Source organism: Ornithodoros turicata, chromosome 8 (assembly GCF_037126465.1).
Source record: "Ornithodoros turicata isolate Travis chromosome 8, ASM3712646v1, whole genome shotgun sequence".
In the NCBI taxonomy this organism is placed as follows: domain Eukaryota; kingdom Metazoa; phylum Arthropoda; class Arachnida; order Ixodida; family Argasidae; genus Ornithodoros; species Ornithodoros turicata.
In genome coordinates, this window is record NC_088208.1 from 26332420 (window position 1) to 26356168 (window position 23749).

At 45.6% G+C, this 23749-nt stretch overlaps 1 long non-coding RNA gene across 1 annotated transcript in view; it reads left to right on the forward strand.

The window, feature by feature from the left end:
- The window catches only part of LOC135366790 (uncharacterized), a 304126-nt gene that overhangs the window by 252632 nt on the left and 27745 nt on the right, over positions 1–23749 (forward strand). Inside the window, exon 5 of the long non-coding RNA XR_010414286.1 lies at positions 4029–4111. This is a non-coding gene — a long non-coding RNA (uncharacterized LOC135366790). The remainder of the gene's footprint in view (positions 1–4028; positions 4112–23749) is intronic.

Genomic DNA, 23749 nt, shown 5'->3' on the forward strand with positions numbered 1-23749 from the left:
TTGTCCCACCCTGCGTTTTTACTTTTCTTTTTAGGGTCACCTCCGCCGGTGATTTTATATGTCGCTCATCGATTAACGAGCAGCCACAATCACACGCACCGTACTGACAGCACCGTCTGTTATATTTGTATGCTGAGGAAACTTATTATCGAGATGCCTGCACGCGGAACACAATAGAAGTTCGCGTGCATATCTTGACTAGGGGTCGGTGAGAATGACACGTTTCACACACGAGCCGGTGTACAAGGACTGTTTACGGCCAGCCCCTGACGACAAACGGAGGACGCACAAGGTGGGCTAGGTCAGCAAAACTACGTGCCTTTGTCGTGGGACTATCGACTGAAGCTGGTCAATCGCGCGTGACGGTGATGTTCTGTGTGTGACCGACGGGAGCCTCGACCATGTGCAAACAAATAGAAATGCAAACAGGAATCACATGTGCCGTCCCACGGGGAATCACGCGATGAATAGACATAATGCAAAGCGTGCTCGAATGACGTCCTCTTTTTCCTGTTCTTATCCTGAATTGGACAATCGTTTCTCTGTATTGTCTTCTTTATAATGTGCAAGCTTTGATTGTCAATCCAGAACGAATCAATCATGTTCTTTATTATGCAGTACTGTATTCAGCAATATTGTTCATTGCCGCGTAGATTAGAAGACCGAAACAGAACAGAATCAATTCGAACACGGTGCAACAGATTTCAGCCGATGGCTTCTTTACGAGCTGAGGAAGGTACTGCTTGGGAAACGCTTGTCTGCAAATCTCCAGCTGTAGCAAGATATTTTAGTTTGAGTGATAAACACGTGCAGCTAATGCTATTTCCTTAAACACAGTATTGGAAAAACATTTGCGACGGCAACCATGGAAATATGGGCTGCAGAACTACTGACAGGCGGTTCAAGACAACCATGTCGGATTCGGAATCCCAATCCGTTTTTAAAATCCCGGGATTTCGGGATTTCGAAATGTGGATCCCGAGATCCCGGGACAGGATCCGGGTTTTTTCGCAATTATACCTAGAATGTCGTATACGACTGTATCCACTTGCCCCACCATTCTATCACAAATTGCGATATAGTTCGCGTCTTCTTTCATCCCCACTGAACGTTCTAGTGAGAAAAAAAAGCGCAAAAAGAAACTGCTCACGGGGCAAAACCTGCGTATTACATTGAGCATTCGCGCCGTGCCGGAATATCGACTTTTTAATGAAATGCGTCTCTTCTTGTCGTCTGCTATAGAATATCTTCTGGCTGCGCCCCAGTATATTTCCCGCATTTAGTAGTGCACGAGAAGATACATAAGTATGACGTACAGCAGTTCTACTTAGGCAGGCGCTAAAATCAATGACGTATTTCGCATCATCCGCTGGAGTATACTGGGGAATGTCGCTTGTGTGAATACATGGAATGGTGCGTTTTGCTCTTCTTGCCTTTTATTCATCCACAGTGACTGTTGTGTTCTATTCTGCTAGCCGAGTCTATAGTTTTCTGAAAAGGCTGTTTCCATTTTATATTTTCACTTTCAAAAATATGTATATATATCGTACGTATGTATGTACGTACGTATGTATCGTATATACGATATATATACGTATTCGTGCGCCTCAAAAGAACAAAGAGTTTCTGCAGAGAGAGAGAGATTCTGCAATATTTCTTATTGTAGGATTGGAAGACTCCTTCTGATTTCAATGGAGTTTTATTCTATTTGAGGGCTTTCTCCGCTATGCCTTGCGTACTTCACATGAGTCAGCAGCTAACGTCGTTGCAATGTGTCGTGGACGATAAGGTTGGTTAAGTTTCGGATTGCAAATCATATTTTTCGGGGAAGGAACCCTTGAAACAAAAAGCCGATTGGACACCGTTCTTTCTCTTTCACTCATACCACCGAATATTTGTTGTCAGAAAAGCCGAAATTTATAATCCCGAAATCCCGGGATTTGGCCTTGCGAAATCTCGGGACTTCGGGACATGAAATTCTGCTGGAATCCCGCGATTTCGAGGTCGCAAGCAATACCCTACTAGTGACTCCACCAGATATGAAAGGCGCCACAGAGCCGGAAACATAGCGTCCGAACTGGGAGGTGTTTGTAACTTCGGTAAGAAATTGTTCGGCTTCATGACGAACTTCAGCGTTTCTTTTCCGCTCACTCTGTCACGCAGCGTTTTAGGCCTCCTGTAAAGCGTGCTCTGTCGCATTATGACATTTGATGCGGCAAAGCCGTCTTTACACACCGACCGTTTCCGTTTTTCGTTTGTTTTCTCAATGACTTTTCCTGACGCGAACCGTCTTAAACTTCAATGACTGCAATGTTATTATTTTCCTTCATTTTAGTTTCGAGCCTGTAACAGGTTTCATTAGTCCCTCCTTGATCCGAAGGAGGAGAACGAGAGGCACAATAGTAGGTGACAATATATAACGTAAGTTAGGCACAATAGTTATTAACACACAAGTGACATATTAAGTAGTAATAAATTACCGGGGTTAAATCTTCAAACCGACCTTCCTTTATCAACAACTTAAAAGCACTAAAACCAGACGAGGAGACGAGAACACACAGAAATAGCGCACTAACACCGTTTTCGCTTTAGCGCTTTTAATTCGATGATACCCTACCAAGAGGTCCAATTCGACGTTTTAGCTGCTTTTTGCCAGCAAGGGCTTTTGAGGTACACTTACATAAATAAATAAACAATCTTCTATTTCTTATCTCATTTTGGTACGGAAGGTTTATCTTCATACTATATCTAACTCCATATATGCGCGCGTGCTTAAAAGTGCGTCTCCTTCTTTTCGTCAACAAGTTCTCCATATTTCATGATAAGCGTGCACAATGTCACATGGCATGCATGTCTAATGGCATGCATGCATCGGAACGAACGCGCATACAAAGACGAAACATGAAAGAGATGACTGATACGCAGTGTGCTTCGAGCTGCATAAAAATCGACCACAATAACTTCACCACTCCGGGGACAAATAAGCAAGAGTATGCATTCCGCAGATGCATATCGAACGCGATTCGCCAGCGACATAGATGCGAACCTCGTACAACTTTGCGGTCTGGTACGGTTAGAGCCAAACTCCATTAGCGGCATGTCAGGCGTAGTTATAACCTTTTTCCGCCGTTCGACCGTCGACATAAATCTCGATTGGGAATGCATTACGGAGCGCATTGTATAGGTGTCGGCCAACAGAGAGAGATGGGCATTTAGTAGAGTTTTAGCGGCCGTTACGCTGGACGATAATCGCATGTCGATTTCGCGTTGCATACGCGAACCACGTGAAAGAATGAGAAGTTTGTAGCGCTCAAAATTTTGGAGTTCGTTAATGTAAGGGATTATTCGGCTTGATAAAAATGTTTGAGCCCCCAGGAGGCTGGCCGGCATCAGCCCCATCTCATCACCGTCTCTCCATGTGTGTGTGTGAGAGAAAGCACGTCGATGTAATGCATCAGAATGACGAGTAAAAAAACCCGTAAAAAAATCTCGTTAAGTGCTTGTATATGCTGGTCAAACTCTTCCGTTAAGTGCTTGTATATGCTGGTCAAACTTGCTGCGGGCTCTGGCACGGTCTGGTTTCTTTTTTTTTTTTTTTTTTCTTGTAGAAACCGTGCTGTTCCACGCATAAACAACAACAAGAAATCAATTTTGACAGTGCCACGGGATGCTTCTGGGCTTTAGCTGCGCTAAGCAATAATTGGGGAAGCGAACAGCAGATTTAGTCAGAACGTGTTTAACAAACATTCGGATTCGGATTTTTTGTATAGATACAGATACAGATAGATATAGATAGATAGATAGATACAGATATAGATTTTTGTATAGATGTCTTTTCTGGGATTCTTTGTGGATATTACACTTGTTTTAGCTTGTCTTAGAGTGTGACTTCTGTTGTGTAAGCATTTTGTGTAATTAGTTTGTGCTACATTATATTGGAACTGTATTGAACTTGTACAACACAAGTTTACTTGGTTATATTAAATATCCTAACACAGTAATTTGTTGTCTTTTTGTTCGTATTATAGTGGCAGAGGCAAAAGGACATACGTGGTGATATTGGCAAAATGCTCGTGCAAAGTGACATCTAATACAGGTTCCAGGAATGCAGGTTCGTATCGCACTGTTAAGCCACGTATCCACATGCGGAGAATGTGCGCGGAATCGCGAACGCGGATGCGGCAAACGCTTGCCGCGGGACGGGAATAGCCGCCTCCGCTTTCCGCCTTTCGTTGACCACGCAGTGCACGATTTTTAGTGGCATGTCGCGCGTCCCCGACTAATCAGGAGGTGAACGGAAGTCGCGTCTTCCGGCCTCATGCGCCGAGAGCATTGACAGCGTCGTTGACTGGAAGATATTTCGCAACGGGGCACACGTTTATGAACTGGCGAATTTATGGGGGAGTAAAATGTCGTCAAAGCCCACATTATAAAGCGCTGCTGACATGCAAAGATACGGCATTAGAAAAAAAAAATGTTCCGAAATTGGAATACAGTTCAGGAGTACAGGTAAGTAAAGTGGAAGATAATGATTACCATAGTGTCAGGAAGGTGAACGGTAAGCATTGATCACAAGAAGAGAGTGAGAGATCAGAGAAGGAGTGAACCCAAAGCGCGCGCTTCTTGCGTTTATGATGTCGATTTCGCGAGAGCCGAGACGTGAGAACGAGTACGTTCGCCGTAGTTACTAAATAACTAGACTGCGCTATCGATCACCATTTTGTCAGACGTCGTCTCAACAGCTCTCGCATCTGACGATACCTCCCTGTGGACAGACACGAGAGGTGGCGGTACAGCAGAGGCGGCACGCATGAGCGCGGCAAGCCGCAGGCGGTTCCGCACGTCTCTGCCGCATGTAGGTACGGGCCTTTAGGACAACGGAAGGGCACAATTCGGAGGTGGCCGCAAGTCTCGTATAATTGGCTCTCGTTTTGTATCACCATGCTTTTTCTGCACTTTAAACAGGAATAACAAGCAGCTTCTATTTAGTGACCCCTCGTGTTTACGAGATAGGTAGGGTTTTTTCTTTTTTTACATTATAATCAACGGCGATTCGTGCGCCAACACCAAGGCCCCCGAGGCTGTGCTTGGGCACGTGATAAAAAAGCATTATTAATTATTATTATTATTGTTATTATTGTTATTATGTTCTAGGTCTAATGTCTAGGTCACCTTATAGCCGCACTGGCTACCTCCTGTAGCGTTTTAATTAGAGAGATCGAGAGAGATGCCGTCGCAGATTTCGTTGTCATTTACATAAAAACCGTGTGTGGGGGGGGAGGGGTCGAGCTAGCATAGCGTAAGGAAACTGCCCCCGAAAAAACATAGCCGATTTGGACTTCATTGTTGTAGCACCGTCAGAAGCGCGCTTTCTACCTTCCCCTTAAAAGCGAGCGGCAGGAAGAAGCCCTTGCTCTCTCTCTCTCTCTTTTTACAGCATACTCTCCCCACGTCACTAGATTTTCCTGCTCTCTTTCTCTATGACGAGTATTTGTGAGATCAATCATATTTTAATCTAACAACAACATAGATGAATGGATGATGATGTGGGATGTTTCCCTGCGTTGAGTGCAGGACCCTACCCCATTCCACATGTATCAAGGTGGAAATCACAAAGATGTTTCTCGACACCACTCAGGCACGAGCTATCGCTTCGTGGACAACCACCCTACATTGCATTGGACTTTCAATCCCTTGCAAATCAAACGAACACTTGAGAGCAAGAAGTTTTACGGTTTCCACCTCCGTTTCATCCTCAAACGCGACATTGCGGAGAGGCCTCCCGATTGGGCTCTTCAAACCGTCTCCCGCGATGATTGGGCAAATCGTTAGAGGAGACCAATGAGAGACCGCTCCGCACATTCGGGCGTCTTCAGAAGGAAAGGAAAGCGAGAGAAAGAGATGGAAACAACGAATGAATCCCGCTCCTTTTGCGTTGGTGTGAAGCTAACGGTGCCTCATTTCGCGAGGATAATCTTCTTCTTCTTCTTTTTTTTTGCGCTTTAGTGCCCCTTTAATCTCGGTGGCTCGGTTTGTCTCCCTGTTTTTTACCGCCCTTCGTCCCGTCTGAGTGCTGCATTGTAGCGTCAGGCTCAAGTCTCGCCTTCTTTTCCCCAGATGAATAATTCGTGAACAAGTGGCGCTATTTAAGAAATTTCTGTTTGTGTAAGATCCTTGAGACATCGGTCAAGACCTGAGCAGTGAGCGGCTCATTTGTATATGCTCATTAATTAAACAAACCTCCTAACTGTAGGTTTTACTTCGGACGCTTTAGGAAACTCAGTCTTACGCATCGGGGCGTTCAGCGAAAATATTCCAAGAAGGAACTCGTACTTCGTGATTTGTCGGGTAATTAATCGTTTTCGGTTTACAAACACACGTAAACAGGAAAAATTAATCTCTAGAAAACAATCACTAAGTGTCGACGCGTTTTTTTTTAAATATATTTTTCACTGAAGGTCCCGACACGTAAAACGCAGGTTCCGAAAGCATCCGAAGGAAAATTTAAAAGTGAGGGTTTTTATTTAATTAATTAGAGCATGCAAATGAGCCGCTCAATGCCCAGACCTCGACCGATGTCTGAAGACTCTTCGTGAAACACTCTGTATATGGTCTGCTACCATAGTGAACGGTACCCAGGGCAGTACAAGAGAAAGTGACCTGTCTAAAGTAACGAAAGGCTTAAGAGCAACGAGAACAGGCCGTGAAGAGGAGAAGCGGGTTATCTATCAGCGACGTGCTTCGCCTTAGAAGCCCGTATCTCATTTGACTCCTTCTTTACCGCACATCTTCAGAGGAAGCCAACATAGCAGCAAATTTTTCACAGCGCGGGGTGATAGGTGGAGTATGACAGAGCAAGAAGTTCAATCGATATAAAGCAGAACCTCTTTCAGAGCATCGGTGCAGTCTTAGGACAGAACACTTTTTTTCATCTGATCCTCCTACCTTTTGCGCGAGTTCCTAATTGGATTGGATTGGATTGGATTGTGTTGGATTTGAGTTAAAAGTAATACGGAGGTTGAAGTGTTGGTGGTGCTGGTAATGAAAGAGCTGGCCGCTGTCGACCTCACAGTGGTGGGCAACGTCATGACTAAGGCTCTGGGGGAATGTGCGTCCTGGGCCGACTTCTAAGGGCATGACACAAGAAGAAACGAAGTTCCGCAAATAGTGTGAGGAACATACTCCGGTTGTGGTATACAGCACATGTGACTGGCTGGTCACCAAGTGGGGCACATTCGATATGGGGCTTACCGAAAAATGGAAGGCAAGGTCGTATCGTATAATCTATATGAATAAGTTTATGAATTAGAGTTCCTGCATAACGCTCAACTGCGCGGTTTATAGCACCCAGACAGTGATAAGATGACGTACGTGGCCAACCAGTACAAGGATATATCTTATATTAACCCAGTGTTCTATAACACTTTTGCAGAATGAGTTCGGGGAACTCATTCGCTTCTCCCTCTCGCCCCGACAGCGTATCCTCGCAGTAAAGAGGTAAAAACAACAACGATAAACCGTTCGAAAAAATGAAAGACGAATGAAAAGTTGTACTCCAATATTTTATCACGAATAACTTTTGACACCAAGGAAGGAAGGCTAAACACTGGTTTGGGAGACCTACCCTCGTTCCCATGTCGTTACGTTGCCAAGTGTGGTGCAGATAGGCTTCGTAGTTGTCTTTCCTTGTGGTATTTAGCCAGTTAAGCGACTTTGAAAAAGCAGCGATTTTGTGAACTAATCTAATGCTTCCCAAGTTTCGAACAGCAGAAATAAAAATGTAACTAATGTTCCGTTATCCGGTATAATGCCTCACATGTTCGCCCCCCCCCCCCCCCCTGGTATCTTAATTATCGGCAGTGACATCATTATAAATGACATTCTGTTTCTCCGTGCAGCTCGAGGTAAGACGAACGAATGACATTCGATGCGACTGTCATTCACTGCGAATGCCATTCAGTTTGTCGTGTGAAAGGGTATTAGTCAAATCTTCTGCCATTACCATTTTACTAATACACACAGATGATGACGATGATGATCATGATGATGATGTGGGACTGTTGTCCCCCATCGGTTCGATAAAAGCTCGAGGGTGCATGGCAAAGCTGGTGCAACACAATACAACGCCGACGAAGAGAGTATCGATGTTTTTTAATTCGGTGTTAGCGCCGCGAAGCAACTGTGGCTATGAGCGGTGTACAGACGCGGACAGATGGAGAGAGGACAGCAGGAAGGGGTGGGGGACAGTGGGGCTCATCGATGTAGTGATTCTTTCACGCTAATCGCTTTCTCCCACTGTGTCAGCGTAGACTTACACAACATGGAACTTCTGGAAATGAAATATATCTCCTGTACATCCCATCGGTTGCGCTACCCATTACAATCGCCCACAGTACAAGCAAGCAGGAAGAGCAACACCTGCTTGGACAGCGAATTAACTCGAGTCATGCACAGCGACCAAAGCAAAAAAGACGACCTACAACGAAGAACAAGCACACCTGCTTCCTTATGGAGTCGCTGGAGGACAATTTAGTCAAGTGCCGTAGCACTCTTTTCGAGCTGCAGAAGCCACAGATTCCTGGGGCGGCGGACGAACAAAACTTGGGTAACGTCGTTAGTGGCGTAGCTGGGCTATTTGGCTAGCTGTCCATGTACATCTTCCCAACGCCCTGCAGGGACGTCGTCAGCGAGCATTGATTCGATAAACGTGCGGGCGTAATCGAAATTATCAGGAGGCCATTAATCCTCGTTAAGTCCCTCCGACGACATGTCGCGCGCAGGCAGTGAACCGTTCAGGTCTATACTCGAAACAGTCTGAAGCACAGACTCGGTGCGAACGGGACTGGAATGAAAACGAACGTTTCCGACGTTCAGAGCTCTTTGAAGGATGATTTGGCAAAACTTGCCAAGTAGTTTTTCGCTATTTGTTAGTTGTCACTTAGTTGACTGTTGAAGATGGCTGGTCGTAATTCAATTTTGGACGAAGGCAGAGTAAGGTAGCTAAGGTTGTTTTGTTAATGATCATGGTGATTGATTGATTGAAAGAAAGAAAAAAATGGGGATTGTAGCCCTCATCACGAGGGCCGGCTACCCCAGATCACCTAAGGAAAGGAATTCCAGACACCTCCACCATCACCCACTGGAGATGTCGCGAAGCGGCGACGAACGCCACAGACAGGTCATAGCCCATCTAACAGCTTGGTGTCCCTTAAAAACTGTGTAACGGCTCGCAAAGCTGGCAGTTGAGTGCTCATTGGCCATGGGCCCAGTACCTTCTGCACTCCGAAGGGTCGATTGTCAACCCGGCCTAACGCGGCTACAAGTCTGTCACGACACTCGGAGTATCTTGGGCACGTAACTATAATATGTTCGACGTCTTCGATTGAGCCACAGACTGGACAGTTAGGAGAGTCCGCCTTCCCAAGCCTGTACAGGAGTCTTGCACTGTATGGTACATTGAGCCGGAGCCTGTGAAACAATGACGTAATCTGCCGTGGCATGGATGTTGGGAGGACCAGAGCTAGTTCGGGGTCAACCCGGTGCAGAAGGGAAGATCCAGCCTCGCCACAAAACCATTGATCTTTTGACAGCTTATGGCTCAGAGACTTTAAGGCACTCTTGGCGTCCACCTTCGTGAAGTGTAAACCCTGCGGAATGTACTATTTCCATGTGCTTTCCCGGCGTTGTGATCGGCCGCATCATGTCCGGTGATCCCACAGTGGCCAGGTATCCACCGGAAAATCACGTCATGGCCAGCGATCACTGCTTTTTGGTGCGCAACTAGTATGTCATTCAGTACAGGAGCTGTGAGGTGGTGTGTACCCGGTGTCATAAGGGTCTGTAAAGCGGCTTTGGAATCACAGAAAATCACCCATTTTCCCTGGGAAGGCGCGCACGAGATATGCTCTATGGCTAGAAGAAGAGCGTGTAGCTGGTACATCATGGTACACCGCAAATTATCAGTAGACTTGACGCCTTTCCTTGTCGTTTTGGTTTGCTTTTCCACTCTTCATTCTGCGAAAGAGAGGGGTATGTTGGAGAGCACTTACAGCTTCCAGTCCGTAAGGTTACAATTACTCCCCAAATGTATTTCCTAGCACTGCAGATAGTATATGAGCTTCCGTTCATCTAGTCCCCAATGGGCCTGAAAGTGCTCCTTTTTATATATATATATATGGTGGTGGTCTCAAGCTCAAAAGGGACCAAGTGCTGCTGCCATCAGTAGCCATCTGTAGTACACTGCCAACATCATCTCTTAAACAGCTTGCAGTGGATATGATATACAGCAGATATGCTGAGCACACCGCTGTCTTCACTGATTGATCCACTACTCCGGAAGGCTCATATAGGCCGCTGTTGTTCCAACTCAGGTGGTGTCCTACAGATACCGTCTATCACATCGTAGGTCGTCAACATCAGCAGAAGTCTACGCCTCCTTGTCGCTTTTTGCGGAATGTATTGGTTGGGAATCCGCGGGCCTGGGTGGTATACAGGAACTCAAAGACTGCTCTGCGACGCACGGCAAACGTGTGCATCTGTGGCTCCCTAGTCCCAGTCGTCAGTGATATCCTTCATCAAGTTCTTCAGTACTTGACAACACGAGTTCATTTATCCAGCCATTGCCTCAGCAGCCATGACGCCGGGGCATCAGGGACAGGTCTCTCATGCATTCCGTCGGTTCAACTGTTCCAATTTGTTCCAAACCGATTGCCACGCTACTTTGAATCCCTCTTCCACATATCTCGTCTAAATGTAGTCTTCACCCCACAGCCCAAACACACACTCGGATACGCTGACGCGGGCATATCCTCCAACCGCAGCGCGATGGCGAATAGCGAGCACCTCCTCATAGACCGTGACCGATACAAATCGAAGTGACAGCTCGGGCTCAACTAAATAATTCCAATAGGAACCCGTTCAGCCCCGCAGCATTTCTAGGCTTTTCTCGTAACTATAACACTTCCCAACGTCGCAGGTTCTTCAGTCTCCTTGTCAGGTCCTTGATAATAACCGGCTTGTTCCAGACGCTATAGACGTACTGGTGAAGTGATTCATTGTGGCCCTCCGGATTTCATTTTTTCTCTCCGCGTAAACAGGTGGGAGGATTTCACTAGCGACTAGGAACAGTTATCCCTAGTGCGCTTATCGGCTGAACTGAACTGTAGTTGGCGATGTTGTGCTTTGCATATAGATGATGTGTATAGTGTCTTCTATATCCTCCCGTTGGTGTCTGCCTTCGGTGTCTGCCTTACCTGTCAGGTGTGCGTATATGCTTCTTCCATTTGATTCCCCCCCCCCATCTCACTCATATAATACTGTAGAAGTGGTTTTTTCCGCGTGGAAAATATTTTCGCGTTTTCGAGCAGAGCTGCTTTGAGGATTGATTCTCGAGAACTTAAATTCGCGACACAGGTTTCCGGGAGTGCTTTGCTCTTGCATATCGTGCCGCCGTCAATATTCGGGCATATTTCGGCACGTCCTAAGACATCCGTTGTTCACGTGGATTGCGGCATTCTAGGTCTATTCCGTTCTTCTCCTCACAGAGATGGGAGGAAAGGCCCTGTCAAATGGCCTTTAGGGGCCCTGTAGGAGGCCATAGTACTGGCCGTGTGCAAGTTAGCCAGTTTATTTTAGCAGTTCTTATTAATTATCACTCGGGGCACTGACCAGTTCGGTTGAGATGTGGTACTATCATTCAAGCTGGTTTTGAGAATGCGGGGAAAGGCATGTTCTGGCTTCGTGGTATAGTGGTGGTATATTGCATGTATAGTGCAAAGCGTTTATAGGAGTAACAAAAGCATGATGAATTTTCATTTCTTTTCATCTTGCCTGACGGGATAAAACAATCTTCTGCGCTTGCTTAAACTGCCTACGCTACATGGAGTAGAAAGGGTCAGGTAGCCGCGGTATAGCGTCGAACGCCGAGCGATTTTCGCCCTCATATGGCCAGAGTTATTCGCGGGAACTTAAATTCGCGATTTTGGAGGTGTGCGCGAAAAACGCGAAAAATAATTCCGCGCGAAAAAAACCACTTCTACAGTATATAATAACTCCCACGTAATGGGTTAGGGTACAAGAACTCCTGCGGTGAAGTACCACCGGTCATAATCTTCACCGTGTATCTGTTGTTGTTGTTTGAAAGAACGATGCGAAAATGTGTCACCCGCTACAGGTACGGGAAGACCCACACGGCGAAAGAGAGAAGTGTTCCCGAATAAGCCGGTTACATAATCGAACGCAAGTTTGACACGCTGTGTTGTTTAATTCTACGACACCTTATTTAATGTGTCGTCCTTCGTACTTTAGCTTCCTTGGTCAATAAAAGCTTTTGCCCGCTTCGTACGTATTTCTCGAATCTACCGCATTATTGTTCGACCATAAAAAAAAAAAAAAGAGAAAAGTTTGGGCATTCTGGCAATCACGCTTAACTACGGTAGCTGCACAGAGCCATCTGTGATCAATTTCGTGGCTGTTTTCCTTTTCTGTTTGTTTTCCTTTTCATCTTTTCTTTCTTTTTCTTTTCTTTCTTTGCTGGGAATAACAAGCCGCCGTAGCGCGGGCTAAAATTTCCCTCCTTTTTTTTTATAATAAACGTATCCCCCCCCCCCCATCTGTCGAGCTGCCAAATTCGTTTCCGCGTCATTATAACTGCACTCTCTTCTTTGTTTTTTTTCTCTCTCTCTTCACACCTGTTATGGAAGGACATACACAGCTATAGACATTGGTGGACCCTATGAAGTTGTCACCTCCATAGCTACCCGCTAATCTTCAAACCTGCATCGCTACCCGCAACTTTTGAATCACGAGATCTGAAAGTGACGTAGACTTCCAACTATAAGCGGTCCCCCATACACAGCACGAAGGCAGCTTGTTCCTAAACATGGACCCAGGCCTGGTGCAGCTGGCAGGCACGTATTGATATTAATTGGCAATGCACTGAAAGCTGATGCTTCAGCCACCGAGCCTATATGACCTCTTTCAGGATGCCCCAACATGTCACTATCTCCTCTCTCTCTCTCTCTGTGTCTCTCTACGGCTGCCGAGGAAAAGCTTCAGAGGCATTGGTAGCGTCTGTGTGTCAGACGGGAAGATGCGTTTATCTGGGGGCCATCTGGAACGTTCGATCGTCGAGTATGGAGTCTGGCAGAACGGTGACGTGCTATGAGCTACACCGGATATGTATTTGTTCTTCGCATTACGCGTGCAACATTATGTATCCCACCAGCTGCCGGCTAAGTGCAAAGCGGTGTACCTTAATCGTGAAGATAAGGTTATGTTTGCTTGCGTTATGTGCTTCTGTAGGGACTTTCTGTTTGCTTGGGAGTCTAAAGGAAAGGCGAGGAAAGACAGCGCAAACTAATCGTATTGGATTCGATTGGATCGGATTGAAAGTGAACTGGTGTACTAATAAGAAGATTGTTGTTGCAGAGTACGTGGAGGTGGTTACTTCGAATCGCTTTCATTCGACTATTCACGTCGACACAGTCTCTTTTGCGTTCACACGTTGGTGCAGTTTTAGGTTTGTGCTCTCCGGAAGGCCGTGCCCGTTAAATTAGATTAAATTAAATATGAAAATGTGAAGTTGTTAGCCCCGAGGACCGACTACTCTAGTATACTTTGAGTCTTTAGCAATATTTAGGGTAACAATCAATTAAAGCATGAACGGCAAACCCAGCCGGTTAAGTTAAAAATTTCTTCAATATTCATTTATTTAGTCATGCTACTCGAGCCCATAGGTGTCGCCACAAGAATGGTGCGCAGAACAACATGTAGCATGTGCACATGAAAACTCGGCGAGTGTAACTTCACAAACTATGGAACAGTTATTAGTAAACTAAAATTCTCGCATAACATGCACTACGTCTCGTTGTCATCGGCCTCTGGCAAATATGTTTGGCTATGCCTGTAAAAATCGTCACAAGCATTCTACGCATGTGACGATTTTATTCTACGCGTATTCTATTTTGCGCGCGCAGTAACAGTACAAACTTAGCACCACCTTTATTTATTGTTTGAGGAAAATTTGATATAACGTGGTATTAATTTGTTATTGACACAAAATTGTATTCTAGGTAAAAAAAAAAAAAGATGTGTCAAATATGACCATGTACCAATATCAATACAATTACTCGTCGTGACGTTACACGGGTAGAAGTTTTCATGCGATATACGTTGGATACGTGTACAGGCACCGTTCCTATCATGTGATCCGAGCACGGCTGAAATTCAACATACCACGCACCGCAATATGTGCGTATACGGGGAGAATAGCCATTAGATTGAACAATTGAGCGAAGCTCGTTTGGGCATAGTGCTACATTGTCCACGTCGATTCAGATCACCGGCTTAATATGATCTCCAATATATATTTACTGCCTAATTGAGGCACGATGGTAGATAATAACAGGCCCTGTGAGGTACAGTTCCCCGCCTTTTGGCCTGTTTTAATGGAGGGCTTCTTAAATATGCAGCTTGTCTCATTATGCATCAGCCGCTGGTAGAATTTCGAGAGAGGATCAAAGGAAATATTTCGTCTTTAACTCTGTGTATCGTTACGAACGATTAATGGGGAGCTTCGCAGAGATCGATGCCTGCCCTGTTGTAAGCGTCAGTTGTGTAAAGCCAAAGAGGAAGCGCCCGGGAGGTAGTTGCATATTATGGCCGGAAGGAGCGCAGTGACGCTGATTCCTGATGACCGCATTCTAGGTGTAAAGGGTGCTACGAAGGAAGACGAGGCTGTGTCGACTATAACGACCATGTCATAATCGGCAACCCCTACGGGGAGCCCGTCCGCACGATCCGCTAGGGTATATACGAACCCAAGAGATCGACATCATGATTGGACAATGACAATTTGAATTTTGAACACGCAGAAGCGGACGACTACCGTAGCAGACGACAGCAACAGCTCCTATGAAAACACGTAGGATGATGATAATATTCAACTTTAGAATCAAACATCTGCCGTGGGATATCCACCGCTTGTACAAATATATAATGAGGTAAGCTGAAGTACAAAATATTTTAGGAGTTCAGGAAGCAATAACCGGGCCGATGAGCAGCGCCACCGCTAACTTCCAAATGCGGCGCTGGGAAGTGGGCCCTATGACATAGTCGTTATAATCTAGTAGGTCGTGGTGTCGACGCATGAAAGGAAGAGGCTGAAGTGGCTACCATTGGCTGGCCAATCGTGAGCGAAGACGTGGACAGAAGCTAGAGAAGCTTCGAGAAAAGCAAGGAACATTGGCCGACCGTTCTCGGTAGCTCACTCGGGGACGTGCCGGCTTGCTGAGCTTAAGATCGCGGGTTCGATCTCGGCCGAGGGCGGTAGCAATATGGGGGAGGAAAACATTGCTTCCAGCACCGTGTGTCGGATATCTCCGGCGCACGTCAAAAGAACCCCAGGTGGGCCAAATTATCCGCAGTCCTACGCTGTGGCACGTGCAACCATGTCGCCACACTGCGCAGACAAACCTTCCGTGTAACATCACGGTACCATCATTATTATTATTATTATTTATTATTATTATTACTATTATTTAACATTGGCCGGAACGGGGGTTCTGGAGCGAGACCACAGGACTGGGAAGGGTCGGCGCTGACTGGTGGTTTGGCTGGGACTGAGGACTTAATAAACCTGCGTTATTCTTTGGCTACAGGAGTCCGTCCACTGCTTCAGTCATCTCTCGTTTTACGTAATCGTTGATTCTACGATTTTTGAAAAGCGTGCGCAGTTACTTTCATGTTTTACGTTATCTGCTTAACCTCTTCTCATACACCCACAACTGTGTCCCCGTTAAGCCTTTTAACCTCATCCATTCCCCTAGTATTGTATAACAAATCTCTCTCTCTGGCCTTTTTTTTTTCTTCACCTGACGAAGGGCAGCTTGTGCACAAAAGCTTGTCAGTAAAACTAGATGCTCCCAACCGATTCAACTTCATTCTGATTACGACTTAGAGATGCATCAACAACGAATACATCAATATTTATTGTAGAGTTCGAAAAAAAAATGTATCTTTTCCTGCCTTTGCGAGGGGGAGATATACCCGCGCGGTGACTCCAAGGACATCCTTCGCGCCGTTGCTGGGCGCCGCGCGTCCACTCTCTCGCAGGTGGGGACGGGCCGTTACACCCAGTGTTTTCGCGACGTGTAGTTTCTCCGCCGTGCTTGACGGGCAATGCGAAATTGGTGTCTACTTCGGCACAGTGTTGCCAAGAATTTTAAATTTTGATTTTCTAGAAAAAAAAAACTGTGAGCGTGATCGGAACGAAAATTGTGACGTCAGAGTCCTGAGGGCTTGCGCTAGTGAATGAAATCGCTTTATGAGATTGTGCCTCAACTGCTTTACACTACTTTAAAAATAAAAGGCGTACGCCTTTTTTGTGACGTTTCTACGTCACACAAAATTGGCGTACGCTCCACATCCCCAGCAAACCACGAGACCGGTATTCGATCATCATTGGTAATTCTAGTTGGTCTTGAGCGTGACATTCGCTGACGTTGCTAGCGAGGACGGTGTAATAGTGTCTCGATACGGCAATAAACACAACACAGCGACTCTATGACGAAAGAGACAATAAACGTTGCGGCATGTGGAGGGCACCACCATGAGTATCTGTAACACAATGTATTTTTCGATGCACACGATATAACTAATCCGTTGTATGAGTTAGCTGTGTATCATATGTACAACTTAGTTATATTATGCAATACAACTAAATATGTTAACCTATGAATAGTACCACGATCATTTATTCTCCACCTTCTCTTCTTGAATTTCAAAAGAGTCTGAAATATTTTAGATAAATTCACTTCAGCCAATCTTCTTTTTTTTAGACGTATTTCCCTTGCAAGCTCTGCACGAAAGTCTTGTTCATTTTAAAATGTAATAAAGTGTTCTTACCCGTTTTATCTTCCCGCAGTGTAGTCCCAGTTAATAGGACTTTGGCATTGCTCTGTACTTCTTGTATTGCATTGGAAGATTCCTTTCACAAGTTAAAACTGAAAAGGTCTCTGTGATATGCAAGCAAACAGCGATGTACGTGAAACATAGCTTTAATACTAGGGTAAATACTAAACACAGCTCCTACGCGTTATCACAAAACGCAGTTTACCCTGACCCAGAAAACCTTCCCCTCCCGATGGGTACATCCCTCTTCTTCTCGAACGATGGGATACTCCCCCGCTGATCATCAAGCGGAGAGGGAGTTACGCGCCCTGGTGGCTGCCTAATGAATTAACAAGAGGAGGAGAGCACTGCAAGGAGTTTACAATGACTCAACGTGAGCAATGAGTATCTCATTTGGTGCTAATCTCTCGGGAGAGTAAAATAGTGTTTATGCATGAGGTCCATTGAAAAGTAAGGGCAGGAGTCTCGCGGGACATTTTTTTTAATCCCGGGATTTAGGGATTTTGTTAATCCACTACCAGGCGTCCCCGCAGTATATTTCAAAAGCGCGGTTTCTTTGCATGGTTAACCCGAGTAAGTAGCTTGCTGAATATTGGTACCAAGCTGTTCGAGACGAGGGTTACACCCCTTACGCGGACGTCTAAGACAATCCATTAAAGGCTAGAGCAGTTTTCAGTACATTAGATGGTCACGCGGACAGTGTGTCTAAGATTCACTCTAGATCTCTTAACTAACTCGCTGATCAAGCTTTCGTCTCAATAACAGAAACTCATCTAAATGGGTTTGGTACGCGCATCTTTCGTCACTGTCGCTGACATTCAAGGTGTGCAAAAGCCTGGTAATGATGATCATCCTTGGATTATCATCATAGATTATCGTGGATTACATGAATTACCGTAGTTACGAATTCCGTGCTAGCGCTGCGAAGCAACTGTGGCTATAAGCGGCATACAGACGTGGACAGATGTACAGCAGGAAGGAGTGAGGGACAGGGGCGGTTAGTATGCGTCCTGGGCCGACTTCAGGGGGAACTGTGCCGAAATCCGTCTTGAAAATCAGCCGGAAAAGCCCAGACAGCAAAGACTGCGCGGGGATTCGAACCCGCTCCTAATCCCCATCTGATCTAACCCATCTAATCCCGGTGCTACCCCTGATAATCTTGGTAAATGGTAAATACGCACATTGACTGCACCTATTTCTCCTTTTCGTGTACCTTCTATCTCCACTTGCCCGTGCGCTCCATTTTGTGTACCCTGTCATTTTGACCTCTGCCCCTTTATGTGGAATAATGAACCCCCTCAATGACACCGCAAGAAACCAAAGCTTGCATATTTTTTTGCGTCACGTGGACTGTCTTGAAGTGTCCTCTCCCATCGATATTTGAATTAATTGATTCTTTTTATTACACCGATACATTATTTAAGAATTAACTGAGAGCTACCGAAATAAAACCTACTTATTTATTAATTAAATTAAATTATTGACGTTAAATTGATTAGTTTAACCCTACACAACACCGTAGCGCCAAAAAACACACTTTGACATTTCTCAAGTGTCACCCACATGGACCATCGGAAAAACGTATATTCTTTGACAAAAAGAGTATTCATCTCCATATCTTTCTTTTTTAATCAATCGATCAATCTCTGACAAAAAAGGACAGAAGAAGGCAGGAGAAATTACAATGGAAACGAAACGAATGAGGCCGCCCAGAGACCACGAACGGAAAAGGTGGAATGCTCAAACGAGCCTTTTTATTTTCTTCTTCTTCTTTTTCCTTTCAGTTCTGCGCACCATCATGCAGGCGTAGGTTGTTAATTTGCATGCATAAGTTAATTACCTGAAATAGATGAAATTTTGAAGTAAATAAGGACGTGTCACCCGAGTCAGTATAAAAGGAATGTTCCTTAGGCTCATTTGCGAAACGCCACCACCATAAGCTTACTCGTAACGAAAACGACTTTTAATCGGCTTCTCTTGAACAACTTCTCCACAACGCTGATTTCATCGAACTGCCGCTGGAATCCCCCACGGAAGTAAGCGTCCCGAGCGCAATCCCATTCGCCGAGCAAGGTATTAAAAATTGACTCAAGAAATAGATGCTCCTTTAAAAGAAATTTGCCAAGCCGCGATATATATATATATATATATATATATATATACTGTGGGTTCCGGATGCTGTGCTAGTGAGTCCCCCAGTGCATTCAGCCACTCCGGAAGAAATGCATTAACGATTTAGGCGCCTCGCCCTCGCTATTTCCCAGCTTGTATGGTGCTCAATGGTGGCGCTTGTATGGGATTTTGGAATTGGATGACGGCAAGAAATCAGCGCTGCCGGGATTAAAAATAGAGAGAACGCTACGCGAGACTTATCCCCCTGGATTGGGAGGGCGCACGAAAATCAATAGTTAAAAAATGCGACATTGGAACCTGGAGCGTGGCACGCTCCGAATCCAGTGAATATATTCAGTGATTACATTTTTTTTTAAGTTCTTTCCAGTGATTGGTAATCTCGTAAGCATGGTTTTTGAAGAGCTGAGGTAAATTGCGTTTCATGTGCTTCTCACGAGACTATTTTCTTCCCTTTATTACAATTTTAGTGCGTCGTCTGCTCGCAGGTTATCAAAAAAATAAAAATAAAAAATCACGATATCTGAAGGACAGCAGCGAAGCAGATTGTCAATTCTACTTGCTTGGTACCTACATGTTGATTGGATTGCACATGGTGCTTGGTTTGTGCGTTCCTTTGTTGTTCCGTGTCTCTTGGCTTCTACTCTACGTCTGCGATGCACCAGCTAGCTTACACCCTCTCCCTCCAGTCGCTGGGGGATATTACTTAGCTTTCTCTCCCTCTCTTTTTTTCCTTCTGATGTCATCAATATCTTCTCCTTGCGCATTTTACCTAACGCCTAAAGTAGAGTGAACAATTACTGGAGGCGGCCAAATGGACGAAGTACTAGGCAAACGAAATTTCGCCTGACGCCCCAGACAAATGCACATATGTAGTTTTGCGGCCTGCGATGCACTTGCTATACGTCGTACCGCATCAACCGGAACCAACCAGTGTATAAGATTCTGAATCACACGTGACTGCGGTTAGCTCCGGCAGGCATGATACCCTTACCAACGTTTTGCTGAAACTGCCGATACGTACTCATGTTCAACTTAAGAAGGTAAAGAAATCTAGTCTGTCATTTACATACTCCTTTTGAGATAAGGAGACACAATAACGCGCCTTGAGAGATGCTGCAGCACCTCCATGGGGGAGGGCTCGAATAGTCTCATGCGGCCAGTCCTAACAGCCAATACGGAAGCAGAGTGAATGTGATGGATTACATTACGTATCTGACGGAGGAAGGAAAGTAACGTCTCTGTGCCAAGCTATCCTATCTGCGGCGCAGTAGTATCTTGAGAGCGGACGGACTCAATTTCTTGTCCTTCTTATGTTGAACGTGACTACAGCGTTCCCGGATACTACGGTTGCTCAGCCTATTGAACTCATAAAAAAAAAAGAAAAAGAAGAGCGGCATAATTTTACCACTTTTGTTGTCTGGATGCATATTAGCTTCTTTCGAACCCGGCCGACGACGCCAGCAATTTGGCGGCTGGGTACAAGTTGCTTAAAACACGCCGTCTTCCGCGAGGGACGTTAAAGACGGGGTGCCGTGTGGTGAGCTTTCATCGCACGTTGAAGAACCTCAGGTGGTCAAAAGCAATCCACAAACCGACCGCTGTGGCGTCACTCATGATCTCAGTTGTGTCGCGACATATAAACCTCCAATTATTATTATACTTCGGCTCTCGTCGCACTTACTATCATGGTTTACGATTGCTTTCTTCTCGGTCAGCGTAACTTGGCAGCAAACTTTAAAAAAAAACTTGTAGAGTCTTTCCATAGATGGTGCTTCCCGTCACCGTTGTTTCCGTGCTCGTCTTTAGCAACTTCATTTTCCCTCGTTTGCGTGGCTAAGCGGCAACGTGGTTTTCGTTCGCTAAATCGAACATCTCTCCTCTCTCTTTGTTATGTTTGTTCAGGTGAGTTATCATTTCCTTCCCTTAGTAGGTTTAATCACTACATTAATCTACGACTCCGATTGGTGGCCTATCATTCTTACGCCGTCGAGACCTGGGACCCTATGGTCCGTCGTGACCTAAAACCCCCGGGTCCGCCGTCACCTAAAACCCTCAGGTCCGCCGTCACCTAAAACCCTCATGTCCGTTGGGGCCTAAAGTCCCGAGGTCCGTTGTGGCCTAAATCCCTGAGATCCGTCGTGACTTAAAACCCTCAGGTCCGCTGTGACCTAGAGCACTCAGATCATGACATAGTGCACTCAGATCCCTTTATGACATAGTGCACTCAGATCCCTTTATGACATAGTGCACTCAGATCCCTTTATGACATAGAGCACTCAGATCCCTTCATGACATAGAGCACTCAGGTCCCTTTGTGACATAGAGCACTCAGGTCCCTTTGTGACATAGAGCACTCAGGTCCCTTTGTGACCAAGGGCACTCAGGTCCTTTTGTGACCAAGAACACTCAGGTCCGTTGTGACCAAGAACACTCAGGTCCTTCGTAGCCTACAACCCGTAGGTCCGTCGTGACCAAAAACCCTCAGGTCCGCTGTGACCTAGAGCAATCAGATCCCTTTATGACATAGAGCACTCAGATCCCTTTATGACATAGAGCACTCAGGTCCCTTTGTGACATAGAGCACTCAGGTCCCTTTGTGACCAAGAGCACTCAGGTCCCTTTGTGACCAAGAGCACTCAGATCCCTTTGTGACCAAGAACACTCAGGCCCGTCGTGACCTGGAACCCTTAGGTCCGTCGTGTCCTAGAACCCATAGGTCCGTTGTGACCTAAATCCTCAAGTCCACCGTGACCTAGAACCCATAGGTCCGTCGTGACCTAGGCCCGTCGTAACCTAGAACCCGTAGGTCCGTTGAAGTTCAATTTGACAATGATGATTTCATTTAATTTGAGGTTCAATTTGATATGAGGGACCAGTCAATCTAGTTGTATGGTGCAGCTTCCGGTATTTCCGATGGATGATTCCTCATACCGGATGGTTTTACATACTTACTAATCTAATTCTTCATTGCTCCTTGCGGTTACCTTTAGGCTGCGTCTTCTCCACGCTATGGCACTTGAGGAACGTACTTGAGTTAGTTAGTTCAGGGTCAGGGGACTATAATGGCGAGTAAAAGCAAGGGACGAACGGAAGCAACTTTATTTGATGATGCTGGTTGAGGAGTTTCATCGCCAGGGGCTGTCGCTCTCCAATTTACTTTTCTTTTGCTTAGAGTGTTCTTTGTTAGATTACGATCCTTGTCAATTAATTAGCTGCAATTAATTTCAAACTTTTTAATTATCGATTTTAGCTCTCAGATGTCAATGAGGAAGTTGTAGTACATGTCGAAAAAGACGCAAACAGAAGTGGTTCGAGGTTGCTATGGCTTGTGGTTTCGTTGTTTCCCACCTACTACATGTACTACAACTTCCTCATTGACATCTGAGAGCTAAAACCGATCATTAAAAAGTTAGAAAATATTTACCGCTAATTAATTGACATGGGGCAAAGAAAAAAAATGGATATACCACACAACTGGCAAAGCACGTACAGTTGGTTCCATATGTGTAGAGCACTCCATTTCTTTCTTGAGCCCCTGGCCCTTTTTCGGTGGAACACCCTGTATATCTATCGCTATCACTATATGTATGAATATCACAGTCACCGTAGTGAATATTCATAGACTATTCAATATAGTGAATAGTCTACACATGTATACACACATAGGCGCACACACACGCACACACACGCACACACACACACACACACACACATACATATACAACACAGGGCGACGCCCAGGTCGAGAGGTGCGTGGTTCAAATCCTGCTGCTCTATTCGCCTCTCCACCTGGCTGCTCGCCGCCTAGCGGACTCCAACAGAAGCACTCAATGAATGATGGTAACAGCAGACGACAGGTATGTTTCGCGCTGACCCGAAAGTGCCGCCCGCAACTTCCCTTCGTGTGCGATGGAGTTTCACGGCGTACAGAACTCAAAGAGCAACAGCACTGCTCAATTCCGCAGTGCAAAACTACTGCGGAGAAGAATATTCAATGTCGAGAAGGGGAAGAGGAAGAAGATACTATCACATAGGGTGCGTTTTCTTATTCAACTCTGGCAACTCCGAGTTACGCTCAGCGGGCGAAAAGTAGCCAGAGTAGCGGAAATGACATCAAAACTCTGCGGCGAAAATTAGCCAGAGTAGCCAAGGAATGACAACTCTACTCTACTCTGCTCTGAAGAAGGGTAGCCGTCGTTCTGACGTCACAGACAAGCTAGCAGACGACGATGCGTCTTCTGCTACCAACCTACTCGGGTTGAATAAGAAAACGCACCTATCAGGAGCGGCGCGAACGAAGACAGCAGGAAACCACGCGCGAGTTTTGACTCGTGTCTCGTGGAAGAACACAGGGGTGACACAAACCCGCCATTGTTGTAACTACCCTTAAGCGCGTGCTTTTGGCAAAACTGCCATCTTGTCCTGGTCGCACGTCATAGAAAACGTCATTTTGTGGTGATGTGACTTTGTTTACATGTCGTTTTGCCGCTTAACGACACATTTCCGTGGTTACGAAGCCAAGAGATGAACGTATTTTGCCAGCGTAAACTATGCGGTGCTTCTTCCGCAACATATATTTGCGCCAGAAAATCGCAAATCAAACTCAAACTCAAATTCTTCCGCAACATATCTTTGCGCCAGCGCTAGAAAATCGCAAATCAAACTCAAACTCAAATTCTTCCGCAACATGGTAGCCCATTTTTCT